At 42.3% G+C, this 24519-nt stretch overlaps 1 long non-coding RNA gene across 1 annotated transcript in view; it reads right to left on the bottom strand.

Moving 5' to 3' along the window:
• The window catches only part of LOC144683727 (uncharacterized), a 42582-nt gene that overhangs the window by 8266 nt on the left and 9797 nt on the right, over window positions 1-24519 (bottom strand). Inside the window, exon 2 of the long non-coding RNA XR_013577325.1 lies at window positions 10162-10327. This is a non-coding gene — a long non-coding RNA (uncharacterized LOC144683727). The remainder of the gene's footprint in view (window positions 1-10161; window positions 10328-24519) is intronic.

Consider the following 24519-nt stretch of genomic DNA (forward strand, 5'->3'; position numbering starts at 1 on the left):
TCAAAGATTCTAGTGATGATCATACCCAGCTGGTGCCAATGCCCTGATCTTGGATTTCTCCAGGACACCTTGTGGCATGGTTTGTTCTGAAAGAAGGTGCTAGTTACACAAAGCTTGTGGTAGCAACAAAGCTCAAGTATTCTCTGTCCATTCTCACTTCTCTTTCCCAGGCCATGATGCCTGAGGCCCATGGTCTGTGCTCACTCTTGCTTTGAAATGCCCCAGTAGACAAAGATGTTCAGATTTAGGGATTCAGCTAATAGCAGACTCAAGATCCTCATAGAACTGGTCTTTTGCCTCTGTAGTAGAGCATAGATTTGGAGGATAGATACTCATGAGGCAGATGGAAGGAACACGTGCTGAACCATTTGTGGTGGGTTCTATCATTGAGATTAACGAGTTAATTTGCAGAAAAGCCAAAAACTTGATCACACAGCTCCTCTGTATTCTTCCCCTGCCAAATGAACATGTAATGGTTTTCTGCTATTTCTTGTAGGGAAGCTATGTTGAAATTCAGTCTATGAAGTCCCATGTCAATCACAACTTTCTGTGCATGACCAGCTGCAAGTTGTCTATCAATCTTGTACACATAGTCCTGATGTTCCAGTTTGCCAAAGAGTTGGCATCTTCCTTCTTTCTGTTTGTTTTGCTTGTTTGCCTGGTGTGATGGATTCCATCCACTTGTTGAGCAGTGACTCTTAACTCCAAACACCCGTTGAAACAGGTGGACCATGATGGGCCAGCATCTTACTAGTTGGGGGCTGCTCGACTTGAGATGGATGTTGGCTGACCAGTGGGACATGATAATTCCTCATATTGTCGGAGGCAGCCCATAGCACCTGTTCGCGTCGCCAATCAAGTTGGACTTATCACTCGTAACTGCTGACCCCATGTTGTGTTAATGCTTTGCAGCAAAACTGGAGTGTCCTCTCCAGGGTCCAGGCCTGAGTCAAATTTATAGCAACTTCTGGGTCCCCCTCTTAACCTTGCAGGTTGAGTCCAAAGGAATGCAAAGCAGTAGTTTTGGCACTGGCTTGGTTGCAGAAGCTGCTGGAAAGATGATATATTTAGACATCAGTCCACCTTTGGGCTCTACTCCAGATTTTTTGTCAGACCTTAGCTTTCAATTCTCCCGGAGTATCCAAAAGGTAGTGGAGATATTCCCCTATAGCCGGGAGTTTGGTTCATGAGGACCAGGGTGTACACACTGCAGGTCTGGGGGCCAAACCTCACCCACGTTCCTCTGAAGCTTTAGCCTGGGCCCGCTAGGGACCCATTTTCCGTGGGTCGCCTTGAGGAGGCACAGCTGATGACTTGCCGTTGGAGGAGCAATGTACTGACAGGGAGAGACTGAAACATTTGGTTCAGAGCTCTTTTTTGCACTGCTCCTAGAAAGCAGTGCAGGCTGAAAGTGAGAAACAAACAAGTACACAACAGCAGAAAGCATGCTAACTCTCTTCACCCACAAACTAGACACATCACATCCACCTGTTGGACACACAGATTAAGTGAGTGGGCACTAATTTACAAATGCAGTATAATGGGAGGAAATTAAGGTTGTTCAATAGGAAGAATAGAAAAGCAGAATATGATTCAAATGGAGAAGGACTGCAGAATGCTGTGGTACAGAAGGATCTGGGCGTCCTTGTACATGATTCACAAAAAGTTAGCCTGCAGCTACAGCAGGTAATTAGGAAGATAAATGAAATGTAGGCCTTTAATACAAGGGGGATGGAGTATAAAAGTAGGGAGATATTGCTACAGCTGTACAGGGTACTGATGAGATTGCACCTCAAGTTCAGTGTAGAGCTTTGGTCTCCTTACGTAAAGAGGGATATACTTGTGTTGGAAGCACAGAATCACAGAATTGTTACATCTCAGAAGGAAGCCATTTGGCCTTTTGTTTCTGCAATGGTTCTTTGCATGAACAATTCACTTTATGCCATTCCCTGCCTTCTCCCTTAACCCTGCACATTCTTCCTGTACAGATAACAATCTAATTCCCTTTTGAATGCCACAATTGAACCTGCCTCCACCATATTCTCAGGCAGTGCATTCCAGACCCCAAACACTATTTTTCCTCATATTGCTATTGCTTCTTTTGCCAATTACTTTAAATCTATGCCCACTCATTCTCGATTCTTTCATGAGCAGGAACAGTTTCTCCCTATCTACTCTGTCCAGACCCCTCATGATTTTGAATATCTCTATAAAATTTCCTCTCAGCCTTCTTTTCCCCAAGGAAAACAGACCCAAATTCTCCAATCTATTTTCACAACTGAAGTTCCTCATCCTTGGAACCATTCTCGTAAATCTTTTCTGCAATCTCTCCAATGCCTTCACATCTTTCCTAAAGTGTGCCACCCATAAATGGATGCAATACTCCAGCTGAGGCTGAACTAGTGACTTACACAAGTTCAAAAGTAATCTCCTTGCTCTTGTACTCTATGCCCTATTAATAAAGCCCAGGATAATGTATGTTTTATTAACTGCCCTCTCAATCTGTCCTGCCACCTTCAATGACTTATGCACATATACGCCCAAGACCCTCTGCTCCTGTACCCCTTTTAGAGTTGCATCCTTTATTTTATATTATCGCCAGGATTTTCCCCTCGGCGATTTGGGGGCGGGGCCCGGTCGCCGAGGGGAAAATGACACAGGATGACGTTGGGAGGAATCCCCGATGTCATCCGGGCCCACTTAAATTTTTAGGAAGGCGTGTGGACAGTGAAATCAGCTGTCCGTCCACCGACTTGTTAATGGCCAATTGAGGCCATTGACAGGCTATTTAAAGTACTTAAAGACCTGCCCGTTCAACCTTAAGGCTGGCGAGCAGGCCAGGAGCCCCAGTGGGCTCCAGATTATTGATGAAACTTCATCCACTGGCAGGATGAAGTTTCATGTCCGTATTGTAAAAAATTAATAAAGCGTATGTGTCCTTTATTAACATGTCCCATTTCGTGTGACACTGTCACACGAGGGGGACATGTTAATAATTTTTTAATGTTTCTATTTTTAATGTTTTTACCACTGTCAGTATTCTCCCTGAGACAGGACTTTGCCTCAGGGAGAAGTGCGCTCTTTTGCGTGCATGCGCAAAAGAGCGCACTTTGACAGCTGGGGATTCCCTCCCCCCCCACCTCGCACAGGAAGCGCATAGCGCTTCCCCTCAAGGATTCCATTTTGCGGGCCTTAATTGGCCCGCCCACTTAAAATAGCACCCGCCAAACTGAAAATCTAAATGACGTGCAATGATGTCGGGACGCCTGCCCGATGTCACTGTGCATCATTTTACGTGTCGGTGAGCAGGCCCCTCCCCCCGCTCACCAACAGGGAAATGCTGCCCCTAGCCCTACTTCTTATTTCTTAAGATCTTATGAAGGCATCCATTGAGTGGCTGAGGGATTATTCCTGCTCCTTTGGCCCACAAGAAGCGCTGGAAAAGGCATTTTGTGGAGCTGGCAGCTTCTGCCTCCCTTTCACTGCCTGGCTTTCTTGCCCCGGGAAACTAGTACAGCAATGAATTTTAAATCAGTCTTCCAATTGCACTGTGGATCCTGATTTAAATATGTAAATGAAGTACCCTGACTGTCCACAGTGGGATACGCGGTCGCCTCGAAACCCACAACTGCGAATATGGCAACGGAAGCATGCGTGGCAGCTTAGGAACACATATCACACAATTGATGGTTTAACCACCCTCTTCAACCTTCCCTCACCCATCATGGGGCTTAATATTAAGGCCGATGATTTTTTGTGGTGTGAGTCAATTACCACGAAAGCAGAGTGTCAACCAAACCTTTCATCCCTAAAACTGAATCCAAATGGTCCACAAAGAATGTGTTCCCTGAAACATTACATTAGATTCTATCTAAGCTGAAGAAGGTGATTAATTACAGTTAGGAATCAGAGCTTATGGATGTTGGCTGTGAAACAAGGCATCTTTTGCTCCAAAGGCACTGTTCGATGGGAAGCAAAATTACTAAATACAAACGACGTTGGAATCTGTAATGGAACTGTATGAATCCATTAAACATTCAAAATACCTAAACAGTTAGACAATACTGAACTAAATTAAACTTTGGCTGAAACATATTTCCATTATAGGTGGTATTCTCAGCATGTGTAATTTCCTTTCTGGCTGGCTTCCAATTGTTATATTGGGAGGTTTGCTGAATGGCCAAGCCAATAGTGCAGGGCAGCACCAAGGTTGTAACGAATGTGAAATAAGAAGGAGGGAAATGAAGCAGTAGTGAATAAATGGTGTGAAACTTACATTTTAACAGCCTTAGATTGCTGACAGAGTTAGATTTTTGAAGATCTGGGAATGGATTAAAAAAAGAATTCCTGATCCTAATGGGAAAAATATACTTGAACAATGACGTGTAATTTTTACAGAAGTAATGTTCCCGCTTGACCCGCTAAGTTTGTTGGGCAGTCACAAACAGATTGAATTTGCCTTTGAATGTACCATTCTGCTTCTTTGTAAATAAGTAGAATGATGAAAGAAATCCATGCACCTTGTATCACAAAAATATTTCTAAGCACTTCACAGAATGCACTACTAATAGAGTGTGCAGTGACGTGTCATGTAGGAGTAAGGACAAAAAGCGAAACAAGTCAAAAGTTCTAACATTCCATAGAAGATTTATGGCATCAGCAAAATATATTGGTGGTTAATGCAAAATAAAAAGTGTGACCTTTTTTGGCCTACTCACTCAATTTTCATTCAGCTATTTGACTTTGTATATTACTATCTGCACAGATTGACATTATATAATAGTATCTGCAAAGAGTGACATTGTATATTATCTGCACAAATTGAGGTTGTATATTATTATCTGTGCAGATTGACATTGTATATTATTATCTGCACAGATTGACATTGCATGTTAGTATCTGTACAGATTAACATTGTATAGTACTTCTGAACAGATTGGCATTGTATATTAGTGTCTATTAATGTTGTCTATTATTTGCACAAATTGACATTGCATATTAGTGTCTGCAACAGCTTCGGTGTAACATTGTTCAGAAATGATTCCCAAAAAAATTATATTTCGCACCAAAGGATTGGTTTGAATTGGATTAATCATTTATCTGAAATTACCCGATGGTATAAATTTGCAAAGTTAAAAATTGCCTCATAAAGAACAGATCAGCATCACCTCAGATTTAGAGCAAAGATTTTGCAGCTAAAATCTAAAAGCTAAAACCTGTAAACCGGGGATAAAAAATCTACACAAAAATATAAAAACGCAAATTTTATAAATCCAAAAATTGGAACTCCAGAACAGATTCAGAATTCTCCTTCACAGTAATATTTACCACCAGCAAGGTTATCTACAAACCCTACTATGGAGCAGACCCACATGAGAGTCTATCAGAAAACCCTGGGAAAATCTCATGCTTTTACAAACATTTTCAAATGGCAGGGAGTTCTTCACACAAAACCTCCTGTGCAACACATACTTTCAGGTAGAGCGGTGGAGGCAAGAAACTCTTTGAGGAACAATTAGATACTATGATGGAGAGGAGGGGCAGTGTGAAGTAACAGTTGACTGTAAATTCTGTCTGGTTTAGCTTCCAAACTGGCTCCTCACTTGTATATGATATTATTAGTAACAGAAAAAACTTTTAGGGTAACTCAACATGAAATGATATGCCTGAAGCCTACATATGTCCCACCTACAGGGTTGAATTTTATGCTCCCTAGGGGCGGGTTTGCAGGCAGGCAAGGGGCATAAAATTGGGTGAAATGCCATGGGCATTGTTCCCATCGCCTACCTGCCTGCCTTCCCAATGCAATTTTCAATACAGCTGGGAAGGTGCAGACAGCTTGCTCAGCTGTGGGTCAATTGAGGTCCTTAAGTGGTAAAGAAATTAAGTGGTTAAGTGGTAAGAAGGGAGTAAAGACAAAAACTCTGGAATAGTTCAGCAAACAGTTCAATGTTGAAATGGGGACAGTAAGAAGGGTGTGTTACATATGCTTAGTTGGTTTGCTCATCTAATTTAGTGAGTAAAAACAGAAAAACTATATTTTTCAAAGTAGCAAAAAACAAAGAGGAAGATATAATTCATTCAGACAGCCATATAGTTCTGACAGTCTTTATGGATAAAACTGGTAGCCACATTTAAGATAGTGTAAATTGCTGCTGTAAAGCTTAATCCTTTCATGAATCTGTTAGTGCTCAAAGGTGCTCAGAAAATGCTAAAATATTTGTGTTACGGATGTAATACCCTTTGTATCCAATCAGAATTATTATATATTCAGGATTACAATGCCTTGCTTGATCTACACTGGATGTTTTTTTCCAGGATAATATGACTTTCTTATCCTCATTTTATATATTTTTCTGTTTTGTGCAATAATTTTCTTCTCCTCCAAATGAAATGCTACATATTTGTCTTTTGAAAGGAACAGTTTTGCAATCACCACCTTTCCTGATGAAGGGACATGTTGTTTCTGCCTGGAGCTCAATATCCTGCAGTCTGGCAAACAACTATCAAACCTCAATCTACTGAAGTAAGAGAGTTTGAGTGAAGGGTTCATTCATTCCTGGCTGGGAGTCAGGACCTCAATCACTTGTGTTACTGGGGCTCCCCCACAGCGTGCCACTTGTAAAAGAAAAATAGTTAAACAAAAAAATTGTAAGAAAAGGAACTAGAAGTTCAGTTACCAGAGCAAATTCTGTATGGAGTCATGAGTGTTATTATATATCAAATTTATATCTAACACAAATAATAGAGCTTTGCACTCTCTTTATTCTTGGTGGTCACTGAGCGTGAAGGGAATTTGAATTATTTGATGTGGCTTTAAATTTTTAATATTTTAAAATTAAATTTGAATTACGTTTCAAAAAGAGATCCCTATGTTTCTTGATTAATTCTGAAAACTCTGCTGTGGGGATTAGGAGGTGATAAATCTGATTACCACTGCAGATTTAGTAGTTCATCATGTCCATCTTCTTTGGATTAGATGATCTTCAAGCTCAGTATCAGCCAACACGCAGCATACACTTGGCAAAAAATGCATGCAAGTTCAGGGTGATTAGGCACCACATGTTTCACACTCTGAAAACCAAAGGACTTATTTTTATTTTTTAATGATGTCTTAGAGGCAGTGACTACCTCTGTGTGTCAGCCTGCTCACATTAGCAACAGAGTCTGATAACAGCTGTAATAAAGGATTTAATCTTGCAACCTTTGCACAAGAGCAATGGATTGGGTTTGACATTTAAAGAATTATTTATTTGAGTAACTCACATTTTTCCCTTGTCTTTAAAATGTAAAGAATTTGCATGAGTGAGTCATATTCTTGTGTGTATCAAAATGTTTGATTTCCTACCCCTTTAATGTTGAATCTTGAAAGACTCGGGTTTGTAACAGGAGGGAACTGGCACAGATCAGACATAGGTGATATCAATATGAAGACATTGCATCACTATGCCATCCAACCTGTGGAGCCGTGCAAGTGAATCTAAGAGATCAAAGTCCTCTAAGCAGCTCCCTTGATGGCCTTGTGAGTAAATGCACTGTTTAGAACAGCACACAGCAACTGCTCTAAATTCAGGATTCAATCTGCTGAATTAGCTAAGCTCAGCCAGGACAGGAGCTGGGATGCTACAATAGTCCTCAGAATGCCTGGTTTGGAGATGGAGGATAATCAATTAGCATCCCTACATCCGATTGCTATTTACTGATTGCTACTGGAAAGCTTGCATGTCTACATATTGAATAAACCGGCAACCCTGTACCCCCCATGCTCACTAATGAAGAATGGCTAGTTAGACAAGGTATAGAAGTGATACTGACTCAAAAACTGTCATATCCCAGGAGGAATTAATGTCTAGAGCAAAGAGGGGGAAAAAATTGGAGATTTCAGAAGCCAGCAGTACTCAGGTTGAATTAGACAAGACATAGGAATAGGAATAGACCATTCAGCCCCTTGGGCCTGTTTTGCCAATCAATCAGGTCATGGCTGATTTATATCTCAACTCCATTTAGCTGCCTTTGATCATATCCTTCCATAGTCTTACCTAATAAAAACCTGTCGACCTGAGTCCTGAACATTTCAATTAACCTAACATTTTTGCTGGGAAAGAATTCCAATTTCCCACTACCCTTTGTGTGAGAATGTGCATCCTGATTGCGCTCCTCAATGGCTTAGCTATAATTTTAAAAGTATGTCTTCTTCTCCTGGGGCAGGATCTTTAGGTCGACGAGCAGGGGGCGGGGCCCACTCGCTGACACATAAAATGATGCAGGGTGATGTAGGGTGGAACTCCCGACGTCACTCCGCGTCATTTCGATTTTCAGATTGGCAGGGGCGCAGCCGAATCAGCTGTGGGCCCACCGACCTGTCAACGGCCTATTGAGGCCATTGACAAAGTCATTAACCTCATTAATGGGGTTACCCGTCCAACCTTAGGGTTGGCAGGCAGGCTGGGAGACCTGGCGGGCTTCAGAAAAAGCATGAAACCTCATCCATGGGCGGGATGAGGTTTCATGAGGGTTTTTAAAAATTTAATAAATGTTTGATTTAAAGTGATGGACATGTCCCAACTCATGTGACAGTGTCACATGAGGGGACATGTCAGGGAAATTTTGTTTTTGTACCTTTACCATTTTTAAATTTGGAGCCAATCTCCCTGAGGCAGCACTTAGTCTCAGGGAGACCAGTGAGCTTTTTCGTGTGCATGCACGAAAGAGCGCACTCCCGGTGGAAGGAATCCCCCCCTGCCCGCACAGGGAGTGCATAGCGCTTCCTGGTGCACGTCACGCTGGGCGGGCCTTAATTGGCGTAAAATGGCGGCATGCCCCCAATCGGATCGGAGGCCCGCCCTCCGCATCCGCTCCTGCACTTCCCCCCCAACGAGGGGGAAAATTCTTCCCCCGGATTCCCCCACTCGAGGAAATCGTTTCTCTGCAGCTACTCTGTTGAATCCTTTGATCATTTTAAACACCTCAATTAGGTCACCATCAACCATTTAACTTCAATGGAACACAAGCCAACCTGTCTTCATCGTTTCTGGTTTTAAGCTCTGGTATAACTCAAGTGAATCTGCACTGTGCCCTCTCGAAAGCTAACATATTTTTTGTGAGATATGGTTCCCAAAATTTAACATAATACACCAGGCGGCGTCTGACTAGGGTTCTGTACACAAAGCGTGATTTCCTCCCAGACTCAGTCCCTATGCCATTATTAATAGGCTATTAAAATATGGGTGCTCTGCAAGGATTTCATTTAACAAAAGGAAACACATTGAGCCCTCTTACCAGAAACATTCTACTGATTAGATTTCTTTCCGAAAAGAAAGTTCCTTAGTCAAGGCAAAAGATTTAGAATGGCATCAATCTTTCGAGATTATCAATGTAAGGAATGCAAGGCATTGTGGCTTAATCTATAGTATGCTAATGAATGGCAGGACATGCTTAATTCTTAGCTAGTGGAAAAACATTTAATGTTGGAGATTGGATTAACTCAATCAAGGACATTGCTGCTCTTGTACTTATCATTCAAACATTAGATCAATTATAACAATTTTAGACATTGTGACAACCATTTCAAAGTAATATCCCTAGTTGCAAGTGAAATTATAGCCTATAATGGGGTTCAGGCAATTAATTTCATTTTTTTTAAAAAGGCCTCCCTAATCGTTCTGTGCTATTCAGAGTATTCAATAGGAGGGTAGCTTTTGACATTTTCATTGTACATTTTATGTGCCATTATGGATAGTTGCTGTGGGATTCATCTTGCAGTAACAGGGATAATGGTTGGCCCCCAAACAATGTGTTCCAATTAGTGTGCAGGGTATTTGTATCAATTTAGTTCTTTCCTATTGTGTGTGATTGAAAAGCTTTAATGACTGCATTTGTTAAACTGCATTTTAGGCTACACTCCATTCTGTCTGGACAGATAAGAGGGGGCACTGTGCAAACACTTCTTGGACCACCCATACTGCAATACATGTATTCATCTGTTGCACTGTAACTACAGACATAAACCTTGTGATCCTTGTAATCATTACATAAAATAACTATAGATACAGAGGATGTGTGGCAAAAGATTGAAATAACATGAGCAGTTGGTAATCCTCATATGTTTCTATCAATACACAAAGCTCAGGGCACCAAATGTTAAGCTATCTTTTCATTTACCTGACTCAGAAGGGCATGGGTCCTTTGTGTGAGAGTCGGGGTCTCAGCCTCCTGTATTTCTTCATTGGTACTTGTCTTTGACTGGGACGTCTGCCTACTTTTTGTACATAAGTTCTGATGCCACTCTCATCCAATGCTGACCCCTCCGACAGGACAGCAACCGGCCCTGGGAAAATGATAAGCAGGGTTAATAATGGAGCAGAGTGAAGATGCAGCAAATTGGGAGCGTGCATGGAGTTAATTGCTGCAAACTGTAACAGCCAGAGCATGTTTGCAAAAATTCTTCTCAATAAACTCAAACTGATTTTTAAACCATTTTTAGCCACACAAATGGTACTTTGTAGAGCAGAAACGTTCAGCTTGAAAGCACAAATTCCTAATGGCATGGAACAGGTTAATGCTACATTCATGAACTAAAAGTTATCCACAAAATGTAGTGTTGAGCAGCAACTGGAAATCAGCATTTCCTCTGATGTCTGCTGCCTCCAGGTAAATCATCTACATGTCACTTTGAAAGATCTGTTTCTCATTATTGCTTGGAATAAGATGAATGTTCATTTATAATAAGTTATCACAGTACATGTACATTTTTAGTTCAAATTAGTACTCTTCACAATCAAAATCTGTCTATAAAATTTTTGAATATTTTAAAAGACACAAAGTATACTCTCAAACAATATCTGGTTCCTAAGAACATACAAAAACAATGCTTCTCTTATTAGATGATCAACTCCCTGTTAACATTAAATATTCATTCCCCACTGAGTAATGTTCTTCGCAACAGCTGTCTAGTGCTTCTTGTCCATTATATGTATTAATATTCATGCTAAGATATAAAAATGTTGCTCCTTGCCTACTAATCTTTTTGCTAAAATCTAAAAATGTACACCTTGCTCGTTCAGCAATGTTAAATGTTTTGCGTATAGGCAGCATCTCCTGTCTATTTCACAATTACAATTTTATGTCCTGACTACTTTTCATATTTAGTACACCTGGGTGCCATGTGTGTATTTTGCTTTTAATGTGTAGAATATTAAAAATGTTATATCTGTGCCAAATTCCTGTCTGTATCACTGGACGTCTTCTTGTAATGTTTTTGTGTCAGCTATAAATTCCAATATCAGATTTATATGGGTTTTGCTGGGTAAATTTGTCACTCCAGCCCTGACAATGAAGACATCAACCTGCGGCCTAATTGTAATTGGACTCAGGCCTCACCTACATAAAACCAGTCAATTGCAGACACCAGTTAGACCTTCTGACACAGCTTGTAGGTTGGAATCTAACTAATCCCAGCTGGCTCCGACACCAAACTGGCACATAGCTCAGCTCTGCTCCAGCTTGTCCTGGTTCCACAAAAATAAAACTATTAAAATGTTTACTCACCTTTTTTGCATGACCTCTAGTGGTTGGCTTATGGTTCCCCGACTTCCCAAATTCCACCCATTTGCTGACCCTGACTAATGTGTTTCTGCTGGGTGCCCTGAAAACCTAGAAGTCACTGACATCCAATCTGGCAGTTGGTGCACTCCAAGGGAAATCTGCATCAAGAGGTCTTGACATGAAATGCAGTTTGTAGGGATAGAAATAGATCTCAGGTGATATCAGAACAAATCAGTCACCCTGTCTACAGCTCCCGATATTTGGTTGCATTGCAGTCGAAATGGGCGGCTGGTCTAATATCACCCACTTTGCGCCATTGCCTGAGATGAGTTTCTATCGCTCAATGTTGATTTAGCGTTCAAAAAAATGTATGCAAGAATGTTGAAGTTCTCCTTATAAACATCTTGGACTGAATTTTCTTTGGGGTTGAGACTCCAATGTTGGGATCAAATCTGGGTACCGACCCCACACCTTGAGGGGAATAGTCACCCGATAAGATTTTCAAAGGGTTAGCCAATTAGGTTGCTGCCCAATTAAGGATGGCGGGTGGTTCCCTGATGCTGGGGGTCAATAGGAAGTCCTCCAGCACAGAGAATGACAGCCTGTCAATGCAGGTAATGGAGAGAGAGGTTGTCCCAAGGTGGAAGAGCTGTCTCTGCACTTTTTACAAACTTTAAAAAAAGAAATGGCCAGTTGCCAGACTAGCATTTTGAAGGGGGAAACCACTGTACAGGGCAGGCTAGAGCCACAGCTGTAGCCATGTAGGTACTGTGGCTGTGAGTGGGGTTTCAAATCGATCCTGGAGTGCTGGCCGCCTCCACACCCCAACCCCTTCCCCCACCCCCCACTAACACCCCCTCCAACCCCCCCACCCCACACTGCCCCGGTCAGCCAGCAGGAGGCCACAAGACCCCACAGGCTAACTGAAATATTTAAGTCAGTTTCTGATCGTTGGCCTTAATAGGTCTTATCATTATGAATTATGTTAATGAGATAACCACTGCTTCCAGGTGAGTAGCTGTCACTCTGCCTAAACCTCCTCCTTAAAAATGGCCCAGTGGCAGGACGATACTGGCAAACCGGCCGGCCAACTGGTGCCAGGAATTTCTGGGCCCAAATGCCTCCATCCTCACCTCCTTCAGGCTTCTAAAATCAACCCCCATATATCTCTGCACAGTTGTTGCTAACTTATTTTGTTATATATTCCCATATTAACAAGGTGCTGCACATATATTTTATAGCTTATGGAACAAAGCAGAGCTATGCCCATATTTGGGACAGCACCTTAATGAATGTCCTGTTTGCCAACCATACAATCAGAAAACAGAAAACTTGATTATACTTTTAATGTGTATCACTCTCTCTCAACAGACAGATGCCCAAGTACATTTACTCCATCCAAGGACAATGCTAATCCATTGTCTGCAAATTTTTGGCCAAGTAGAATCAGAATAAATGCATTTAGGAATTTACAGTAGAATACAGTTATCGATGAGAGAAACAATCATATTAAGATGGTAAAATTAATTGTACAATGGTCTCTCATGATTCAGTGCAAGAGTAATATATTCGACACCTGCATTCAATAATACACTATGATATCAATACTAATCTGAACACCATATTGATTTAAGATCCACATGTGCCTTGACAATACTTTATAGAATTTGCAAAAATGAGCAGTATTGTCATTACATGGAACTCTTAATAGTTGGTAGTCTACCTTATATTAATATATTACATAGAAGTGAGGGACCAGGTTAGCCAAGGTTAACTTGACATTGCTATTGTCTGCCCCATCACAATGGTACAGCCTATGAATGGCTAGTAAGAGCTACGAGTGCATCAAATCCTGATTCTTACACATTTGCCTGAAGTGGATTCAAATCCAATCGAGTAAAGCTGACAATTTTGAGCGCTTTACAGTTGCATCTTACAGAAAGAATTGACAGTGGAGAAAAAAAAAGGTCTTATTACCTAATTGGGTCAATGTGCTTTATTTGAAAATCCAGTTACAACTGCAGTCCTTGATCAATTTAATTAGAAACTTCAAAAACTCCATTAAATTCACAAACCACAGCTTGCATTCAACAAATCTGTACTTGCTGTCCTTAACTTGTGTATTTCTAAGTGCTCACAAATTTTATTTCAAATTATGGATTCTAAGAATCCATTTCAGACTAATTGGTCTTTCGTTACCTAGTTTATTCCTTTCTCTTCTTCAATATAGTATTTACGTTGGATAGGCTTCAGTCTCATGAAATAATTGAAGTAAGATTAAAAAATTGGCAAAAGCCTTTGTTCAGAGACAAGATGACAGAGGTAGATTGTTAATCCTCCTTAAACATGCTAAATTCTTTCAAAAGCCTGTGGTGCATGCCATCAGGACTGGATGACTTAACCATCTTGTATTCTGCTATTTTTTCAGAGCCATTTCTTTTTCTGCCATTAGTTCCATTAATCATTCTATATATTCTCCTCTAGTACACCTATGTTCTCATTTCCACAAGCATTTGAAAGAACTGATAAAAAATACTGGGCAGAACATTCCGTTTGTCGGGCAGGCGGGCCTGACCCAGTCGCGGGCGGGCATGGAGCAGATCAGCGCCAGCGATCGGGGCCGCATCGCCATTTTATGTGGGCGGGCCAATTAAGGGTCTCAATTAATGCCAAGTGGCCATTAACAGGTCGACGGGCCCATAGCTCATTTTGCTGCGTCCCCGCCTTCCTGAAAATTTAAATGGGGCGGGATGACGTCGGGGGTTCTGCGCAATGTCATCCCATGTCATTTCACGCGTCGGCGAGTGGGCCCCGCCCCCCCACTCGCCGATGGCAAAATTCTGCCCATTAAGTATCTCTCCCATACCTTCAACCATCACAATTTTTGCCTCTTTCTTCTTGTCTCAGCAGTTCTACCCTCTACTTATCAATTCTTTTACTATTAATATGTTTAGAAATGTTAATGTTATTAACCCTAATGTTATCATGTGCTTCCTTTTTCAGTTTCAGTCTTTTTTTAACTTTGTACTTATCTGTGGAAATCTACTCTTTGATGCACCCACTTATTGTCTTACAGAAATATTTATTTTGTATTTGAAGATTTCACAATACTGATCAATTGATCTGTTTGCAAAGTCTTCTGCCCAGTTACTTTGGGTCAGATCCCTTATCTCAACTGAACTTTGCCTTTTTTCAGTCCACACTCTTATCTTTGGCTCTTCATTATCATTCTTTATTCTGACATTGAACCTAACTATGGGCGGAATTGTCCGCTCCCATTTGAGGCAGGCGTCATAGAGGGCGGGGACAGAAAATATCAAGAGATTGCAAAAAGTAGTTTCATGTTATTGTAAAACAAGTTTGCGATCGTCCGCTCCACCAGCCACTGGCAGGCTGTGTTACCTGCCGTCGGGAACCTAATTTCAAAACTTTATTGGCCCCGCTCACCAGAATCATCCCCCCATGCTGGATCTCCGGGCATCACGCCGATCTGTCTCACAGCTGAACATAAGCGACATGCACCTGCAAGCCACACTTCACTCGGGACTTCAAGGTTTGTTTACCTACCTTGCTTTGGGCAGCATTCACGATCATCAGCGCCAGGCTTCGCAGGCAGCGCCACACCACTTTTAGGGGGGCTCACAGGCAGGTCTCCACCTAACAGACCAGCCATAAGGCGGAGGTGGCTTTTCAATGGCTACAGCGCTAGGGCTTGATTGGGGAGGTGGGAGATCAAAATCTGTCTATAAAATGTCTCTTGTTGAATATTTTAAAAGAAGACACAAAGTATACTCTCAAACAATATCTGGTTCCTAACAACATACAAAAACAATGCTTCTCTTATTAGATGATCATCTCCCTGTTAACATTAAATATTCATTCCCCACTGAGTAATGTTCTTCGCAACAGCTGTCTAGTGCTTCTTGTCCATTATATGTATTAATATTCATGCTAAGATATAAAAATGTTGCTCCTTGCCTACTAATCTTTTTGCTAAAATCTAAAAATGTACACCTTGCTCGTTCAGCAATGTTAAATGTTTTGCGTATAGGCAGCATCTCCTGTCTATTTCACAATTACAATTTTATGTCCTGACTACTTTTCATATTTAGTACACCTGGGTGCCATGTGTGTATTTTGCTTTTAATGTGTAGAATATTAAAAATGTTATATCTGTGCCAAATTCCTGTCTGTATCACTGGACGTCTTCTTGTAATGTTTTTGTGTCAGCTATAAATTCCAATATCAGATTTATATGGGTTTTGCTGGGTAAATTTGTCACTCCAGCCCTGACAATGAAGACATCAACCTGCGGCCTAATTGTAATTGGACTCAGGCCTCACCTACATAAAACCAGTCAATTGCAGACACCAGTTAGACCTTCTGACACAGCTTGTAGGTTGGAATCTAACTAATCCCAGCTGGCTCCGACACCAAACTGGCACATAGCTCAGCTCTGCTCCAGCTTGTCCTGGTTCCACAAAAATAAAACTATTAAAAAGTTTACTCACCTTTTTTGCATGACCTCTAGTGGTTGGCTTATGGTTCCCCGACTTCCCAAATTCCACCCATTTGCTGACCCTGACTAATGTGTTTCTGCTGGGTGCCCTGAAAACCTAGAAGTCACTGACATCCAATCTGGCAGTTGGTGCACTCTAAGGGAAATCTGCATCAAGAGGTCTTGACATGAAATGCAGTTTGTAGGGATAGAAATAGATCTCAGGTGATATCAGAACAAATCAGTCACCCTGTCTACAGCTCCCGATATTTGGTTGCATTGCAGTCGAAATGGGCGGCTGGTCTAATATCACCCACTTTGCGCCATTGCCTGAGATGAGTTTCTATCGCTCAATGTTGATTTAGCGTTCAAAAAAATGTATGCAAGAATGTTGAAGTTCTCCTTATAAACATCTTGGACTGAATTTTCTTTGGGGTTGAGACTCCAATGTTGGGATCAAATCTGGGTACCGACCCCACACCTTGAGGGGAATAGTCACCCGATAAGATTTTCAAAGGGTTAGCCAATTAGGTTGCTGCCCAATTAAGGATGGCGGGTGGCTCCCTGATGCTGGGGGTCAATAGGAAGTCCTCCAGCACAGAGAATGACAGCCTGTCAATGCAGGTAATGGAGAGAGAGGTTGTCCCAAGGTGGAAGAGCTGTCTCTGCACTTTTTACAAACTTTAAAAAAAGAAATGGCCAGTTGCCAGACTAGCATTTTGAAGGGGAGAACCACTGTACAGGGCAGGCTGGAGCCACAGCTGTAGCCATGTAAGTACTGTGGCTGTGGGTGGGGTTTCAAATCGATCCTGGAGTGCTGGCCGCCTCCACACCCCAACCCCTTCCCCCACCCCCCACTAACACCCCCTCCAACCCCCCCACCCCACACTGCCCCGGTCAGCCAGCAGGAGGCCACAAGACCCCACAGGCTAACTGAAATATTTAAGTCAGTTTCTGATCGTTGGCCTTAATAGGTCTTATCATTATGAATTATGTTAATGAGATAACCAATGCTTCCAGGTGAGTAGCTGTCACTCTGCCTAAGCTTCCTCCTTAAAAATGGCCCAGGGACAGGACGATACTGGCAAACCGGCCGGCCAACTGGTGCCAGGAATTTCTGGACCCAAATGCCTTCAACCTCACCTCCGTCGGGCTTCTAAAATCAACCCCCTTAAATCTCTGCACAGTTGTTGCTAACTTATTTTGTTATAAATTCCCATATTAACAAGCTGCTGCACATATATTTTATGGCTTATGGAACAAAGCAGAGCTATGCAACTTTAGTCACTATCTGGAAAGTAATATAGTATACACATTGTTTTTAAATATACCATCCAGAGATAAGGGATCAGCTTAACAAGGTTAGGAACGTATTTGAGCAACTCATCACAACAACAAAGTCCATGAATGGCTCGTCAGCCAGATTGTTCTGATGTCTTCAGCTTTGTCTGATGAGGATACAAATTTAGCAGGGTTAACCTGTTAATTTGAGTACTTTTACATGCACATCTCGCAGAATGAATCAACAGTGAGTAAAATATAAATGTCATTTTATAAAATTTGATTCAAGGTCTCCCACTGGTTTCTGTGTCATGACAAATAGCTCAGAATATATCCCCAATAGTTTTCTGTGGGAAGAATGTGGTCTTTACTTATTAGAATCCTTTCTCCCATAGCCTGGTCAAAATTAGGAACCAACTGTGTGTAAAATCACAATTTCAAACATATCTTATATGGCCCATATTTGGGACAACACCTTAATGAATGTCCTGTTTGCCAACCATACAGTCAGAAAACAGAAAACTTGATTATACTTTTAATGTGTATCACTCTCTCTCAACAGACAGATGCCCAAGTACATTTACTCCATCCAAGGACAATGCTAATCCATTGTCTGCAAATTTTTGGCCAAGTAGAATCAGAATAAATGCACTTAGGAATTTACAGTAGAACAATCATATTAAGACGGATAAAATTAATTGTACAATGGTCTCTCATGATTCAGTGCGAGAGTAATATATTCGTCACCTGCATTCAATAAAACACTAAGATATCAATACCAATCTGAGCACCATATTGATTTAAGATCCACATGTGCCTTGACAATACTTTATAGAATTTGCAAAAATGAGCAGTATTGTCATTACATGGAACTCTTAATAGTTGGTAGTCTACCTTATATTAATATATTACATAGAAGTGAGGGACCAGGTTAGCCAAGGTTAACTTGACATTGCTATTGTCTGCCCCATCACAATGGTACAGCCTATGAATGGCTAGTAAGAGCTACGAGTGCATCAAATCCTGATTCTTACACATTTGCCTGAAGTGGATTCAAATCCAATCGAATAAAGCTGACAATTTTGAGCGCTTTACAGTTGCATCTTACAGAAAGAATTGACAGTGGAGAAAAAAAAAGGTCTTATTACCTAATTGGGTCAATGTGCTTTATTTGAAAATCCAGTTATAACTGCAGTCCTTGATCAATTTAATTAGAAACTTCAAAAACTCCATTAAATTCACAAACCACAGCTTGCATTCAACAAATCGGTACTTGCTATCCTTAACTTGTGTATTTCTAAGTGCTCACAAATTTTACTTCAAATTATGGATTCTAAGATCCCATTTCAGACTAATTGGTCTTTCGTTACCTAGTTTATTCCTTTCTCTTCTTCAATATAGTATTTACGTTGGATAGGCTTCAGTCTCATGAAATAATTGAAGTAAGATTAAAAAATTGGCAAAAGCCTTTGTTCAGAGACAAGATGACAGAGGTAGATTGTTAATCCTCCTTAAACATGCTAAATTCATTCAAAAGCCTGTGGTGCATGCCATCAGGACTGGATGACTTAACCATCTTGTATTCTGCTATTTTTTCAGAGCCATTTCTTTTTCTGCCATTAGTTCCATTAATCATTCTATATTCTCCTCTAGTACACCTATGTTCTCATTTCCACAAGCATTTGAAAGAACTGATAAAAAATACTGGGCAGAACATTCCGTTTGTCGGGCAGGCGGGCCTGACCCAATCGCGGGCGGGCATGGAGCCGATCGGCGCCAGCGATCGGGGCCGCACCGCCATTTTACGTGGGCGGGCCAATTAAGGGTCTCAATTAATGCCAAGTGGCCATTAACAGGTCGACGGGCCCATAGCTCATTTTGCTGCGTCCCCGCCTTCCTGAAAATTTAAATGGGGCGGGATGACGTCGGGGGTTCTGCGCAATGTCATCCCATGTCATTTCACGCGTCGGCGAGTGGGCCCCGCCCCCCCACTCGCCGATGGCAAAATTCTGCCCATTAAGTATCTCTCCCATACCTTCAACCATCACAATTTTTGCCTCTTTCTTCTTGTCTCAGCAGTTCTACCCTCTACTTATCAATTCTTTTACTATTAATATGTTTAGAAATGTTAATGTTATTAACCCTAATGTTATCATGTGCTTCCTTTTTCAGTTTCAGTCTTTTTTTAAACTTTGTACTTATCCGTGGAAATCTACTCCTTGATGCACCCACTTATTGTCTTACAGAAATATTTATTTTGTATTTGAAGATTTCACAATACTGATCAATTGATCTGTTTGCAAAGTCTTCTGCCCAGTTACTTTGGGTCAGATCCCTTATCTCAACTGAACTTTGCCTTTTTTCAGTCCACACTCTTATCTTTGGCTCTTCATTATCATTCTTTATTCTGACATTGAACCTAACTATGGGCGGAATTGTCCGCTCCCATTTGAGGCAGGTGTCATAGAGGGCGGGGACAGAAAATATCAAGAGATCGCAAAAATTAGTTTCATGTTATTGTAAAACAAGTTTGCGATCGTCCGCTCCACCAGCCACTGGCAGGCTGTGTTACCTGCCGTCGGGAACCTAATTTCAAAACTTTATTGGCCCCGCTCACCAGAATCATCCCCCCATGCTGGATCTCCGGGCATCACGCCAATATGTCTCACAACTGTACATAAGCGACATGTACCTGCAAGCCACACTTCACTCGGGACTTCTAGGTTTGTTTACCTACCTTGCTTCGGGCAGCACTCGTGGTCATCAGCGCCAGGCTTCGCAGACAGCCCCACACCACTTTTAGGGGGGCTCACAGGCAGGTCTCTATCAACTAGACCAGCCGTAAGGCGGAGGTGGCTTTTCAACGGCTGCAGAGCTAGGGCTTGCTTGGGGAGGGGGGAGAGGTGGCTTCAGACAAGAGAAGAGGCTGCTGGGCAGGAGCTGGACTAGGGAAAGGGGGTATCCCAGGGTGTGTGTGGGGGCACATGTTGATCTGCGCAAGTGGCCTCAAGATGGTGGAGGCTGAGGAGGCAGTCTCCAGAGGAGATGATGCCAGATGGAGATGTGAGTGTGTGAGAGAGTGAGTGGTGATGTCCCTTGAGGTGACAGTGAATGTGTGATGGCCTTGTGAGCGTGAGAGTTTAGAATGATGAGGTGGTTGCCTTGCCCTGGCAGCACGGATGAGATCATTCATCCTCTTTCTGCATTGGGTGGCCAACATCTTCTGTGCAGCGTTGGCACTGACCACCATGCCACCGCCTCTCAAGCTGGAGTGGTGAGATTGCTGGACCTCTTGCGGCCAGAGAGAAGGTGGAGGACATCATGGTGGGCCTCCAAAAGGAATTCCAGTGATGGGTCGCTAAACTCTTCTTTGCTTTCAGGGCCATGTCTTCACTGGAGCAGTCCTGGGCTGCAAGCATTGAGAACTGTGTACGTGGTTGCTGTTTAGATATGGCACCCAGAGTGAGGAATTGGTGAGGTAATGGCGTGGCGGGCAATTCAGAGGCCGCCCGCCAGCGAGACAGTGTGTTTCCTGTGGCTGCATAATTAATGAGACGGGAAGTGGACGATAAGGCGCGAAAACCCGCCATTGCGGCCGGCGGGTAATACATCGTTTTTCATGCCTGATATCATCCTTAGTGCAATTCTGGGCTGATTCCACCCTATTTTCCAATTATTCTCCTACACTCAACAGTTACTTGCTTCATTTCCCAGAATACATCAAGCACTGCTGCTTTCCTTAATAGAGTAGAGACATATTTTTCTCGGAAGCAATCCTGCTTTCTAAAATGATTCCAGACATTGATCACATGCATTATCTTTGTTTCTGTCCAAATTGGAATAATTAGAGTTATCAGATATTATTGCCCTGCTGTTCTTGCATATCTCTGAACTACATGCAGATCTCCCCCACTATCCCATCTCCATCATTAGTTGGCCTGTAATGCACACATAAAAATGCATTATTTCCCTTCTTACTTCTTAACACAACCCCAGGACACACTTGAACTGTAATTGAACACTGTCATCTTATCCCCTTTATTATTATCCCTAACTCTCCTGGAAATGTTGTAACTAGAGATATTATTATATTGTAGAATTTCAATTCTATTCAATCCTGAGACATGTTTCTGTTATAGCTATGAAATCATATAGGGCCAGATCCTTCGATGCCAATTGCGATGAGTGTTGAGACATTCGGCACTGTGCACATTGGAACTCTTTGGAAGTTCTGACTACATATGCAATAATTACCCAGCAAGTTTAAACTTCCAATGGGCAGATTTGCACTGCCCATGGCCCTCCAAGAATGGCTCTGACACTGACCTTAGTGCCTGAGACTCGAGCCTGTGGCGCAATACTTACCTGGACACTTACCCTAGTATTGTCCTGCTGTTAGTTTCTGATGTAAGTGAATGATTAACAGCTGAGCCCACATCACCAACTCCCACACCCCCTCGACTACCCAACCTCCCCAATCCAAGTACCCACCCTCCTAACTCAACTATCCACACCCTCACCTGCCCCCAGACTCACCCACCCGCCGATCCACTCACCCAATAACCCCATAATAACCCTAAAGATATTATAACATGTACCTGAACGTGGCAGTTGGTGTCATTAAAAAGGGGGCATGGCCTATCCACTGCTCCTCTTTGCTATTGCCCTCTGTGGATAGCTGCACTGAGGGATCGCTGCTGCAAGAAGAAGAACCAGCTACAAGTACAGATAAAGGTAAAGCCATAATTACCTTTGTCATCAGTGGCATTGCCACTGATCGGAAGATTTTTTTTAGCTATTCTTTCACAGGATGTGGACATCACCCTAATTGCCCTTGAGAAGGTGGCAGAGAGCTGGCTTCTTGAAATGCTGCAGTCCATGTGGTGTAGGTACACCCACAGTGCTGTTAGGAAGGGAGTTCCAGGGCCCCAGTGACAGTCAAGGAACGGCGATATAGTTCCAAGTCCAGATGGTGTGTGGCTTGGAGGGGAACTTGCAGGTGGTGGTGTTCCCATGTATCTGCTGCCCTTGTCCTTCTAGATGGTAGAGGTCGCATGTTTAGAAGGTGCTGTCAATGGAGCCTCAGTGAGTTGCTGCAGTGCTTCTTGTAGATGGTACACACTGCTGCCAAAGTGTATTGGTGGTAGAGGGAATCAATGTTTAAGGTGGTGGATGAGGTGCCAATAAGGCAAGCTACTTTGTCCTGGATGGTGTCAATCTTCTTGAGCTTTATTGGAGCTGCACTCATCCAGGTACGGAGAGTACCCCATCACACTCCTAACTTGTGCCTTGTAGATGGTGGACAGGCTTTGGGGAATCAGGAGGTGAGTTACTTGACGCAGAATTTCCAGCCTCTGACTTGCTCTTGTAGCCACAGTATTTATATAGCTGGTCCAGTTAAGTTTCTGGTCAATGGTAACCCCGAGGATGTTGACATAGGGGGATTCAGTGATTGTAATCCCATTGAATGTCAAGGAGTGATGGTTAGGTTCTCTCTTGTTGAAGATGGTCATTGCCTGGCACTTGTGTGGTGCGAATGTTACTTGCTACTTCTCATTCCAAGCCTGGAAATTGTCCAGGTCTTGCTGCATATGGACATGGACTGCTTCAGTATCTGAGGAGTCACAAATGGTGCTGATAATTGTGCAATCATCAGTGAACATCCCCAATTCTGACCTTAATGTCCTTTAGGGGAGGAAATCTGCTGTCCTAACCTGATCTGGCCACATGTTACTCCAGGCCCACAGCAATGTGGTTGACTCTTAAATGCCCTCTGAACAAGGGCAATTAGGGGTAGCAATGCCCACATCCCATGAACAAATAAAAAAAATGATGGAGGGAAGGCCATTGATGAAGCAGCTGAAGGTGGTTGGGCCTAGGACACTACCCTGAGGAACTCCTGCAGTGATATCCCAGGACTGGGATGACTGACCTCCAGCAACCACAGCCATCTTCCTTTGTGAGAATCTTCTTCTGTGGTCCAATGTGCGGAACTGTGTGTAGAATCCTTTGTGTGTTCACATTTGTACCATTCAATTCTGACCCCCAATTGTTTTAAGACATTGTCTCTTGTCCTTTTCTCGTTTATATCATTTTATTTCTCTTTCTTTACTGATAATATTTTCTCACAATTTCAGTTAAAATTTTTGCTTGAACTCCAACACTTTTAATTTTCTTCTTTCCCCTTCTCATCTTAAATGCAGGGCTCTAAGAATCTCATTCTGGCAAATTTTCCAGAATCACTCCAATGCCTTGAGAATGTGAACCCTTCCTCCTTGCACCAGCTCTGTAGCCACATGTTGGCCTTCCTAACCTTCCTCTCCTTATACTGTTCATTGCCTGGCACAGGAAACAATTTGAAAATCACCACCCTTGAGGTTTTCTTCTCAATCTAATGCCTAACTTCTTAAATCCCCCTGCATGGCCAAAAACATAGGTTGATCGATGCCATTGATTTCAACAAAAAGACTTTTGACTGTTCACCTCCTCTTCCCAGAGGTTGTTCATCCATTCCTTGATATCTTTCATTCTACTACTAGAAAAGTATCCTACTATTTGGGATTCCCAGTCTTGACTGCAAAAAAGGCCATTTCCATGACTGTTGAATCTCTCATCACTACCATGCCTCTCCTATCTTGTAATCTACTTGCTGCTCACTTTCCTGGATAATCTAGGTTCCACACTTCTACAATGTCATTCAGGACCACTATGCTTTGAGTGACTAAGCATCATTATCTATCAATTAGGTGGTTCCAGTAATTAAAGGTTCCCTACACCTCTGAGTCCTATCTCCTCCTCGTGGCCCTGCAGATGTTCTTTCTTTTTCTCTATCCCTCTGTCCTGAACTGTATGGTCTCTTGGACAGCTACATTCTGAGTTTACAATCCAATTTATCACTCCACTGCCGTGGACTCTGACCAATTCCTTCTCAAGAAAAGCTCCTCTGCTCCAGAGACTTTTATGATACTTAAACCAAACATACTTCCTCAGGATACACTAAGAAAAATCAAGATCAGTCGATTTGGCAGTCTGACAAAACAACAGACCCACTCAGCCCAATTACTACTGAATTCTTCCTTTTGAAGTTTAACAGGTATTTGAATGAAAAAAATTCAAGCCATGCCTATTCTGCAAAAATGACAAAGTTGCATTCTCTTAGTCCACCAGTTGCAAATATTTTTAAACAATCTGTAAAA

This window comes from Cetorhinus maximus, chromosome 8, assembly GCF_964194155.1.
Source record: "Cetorhinus maximus chromosome 8, sCetMax3.hap1.1, whole genome shotgun sequence".
Classification (NCBI taxonomy): Eukaryota; Metazoa; Chordata; class Chondrichthyes; order Lamniformes; family Cetorhinidae; genus Cetorhinus; species Cetorhinus maximus.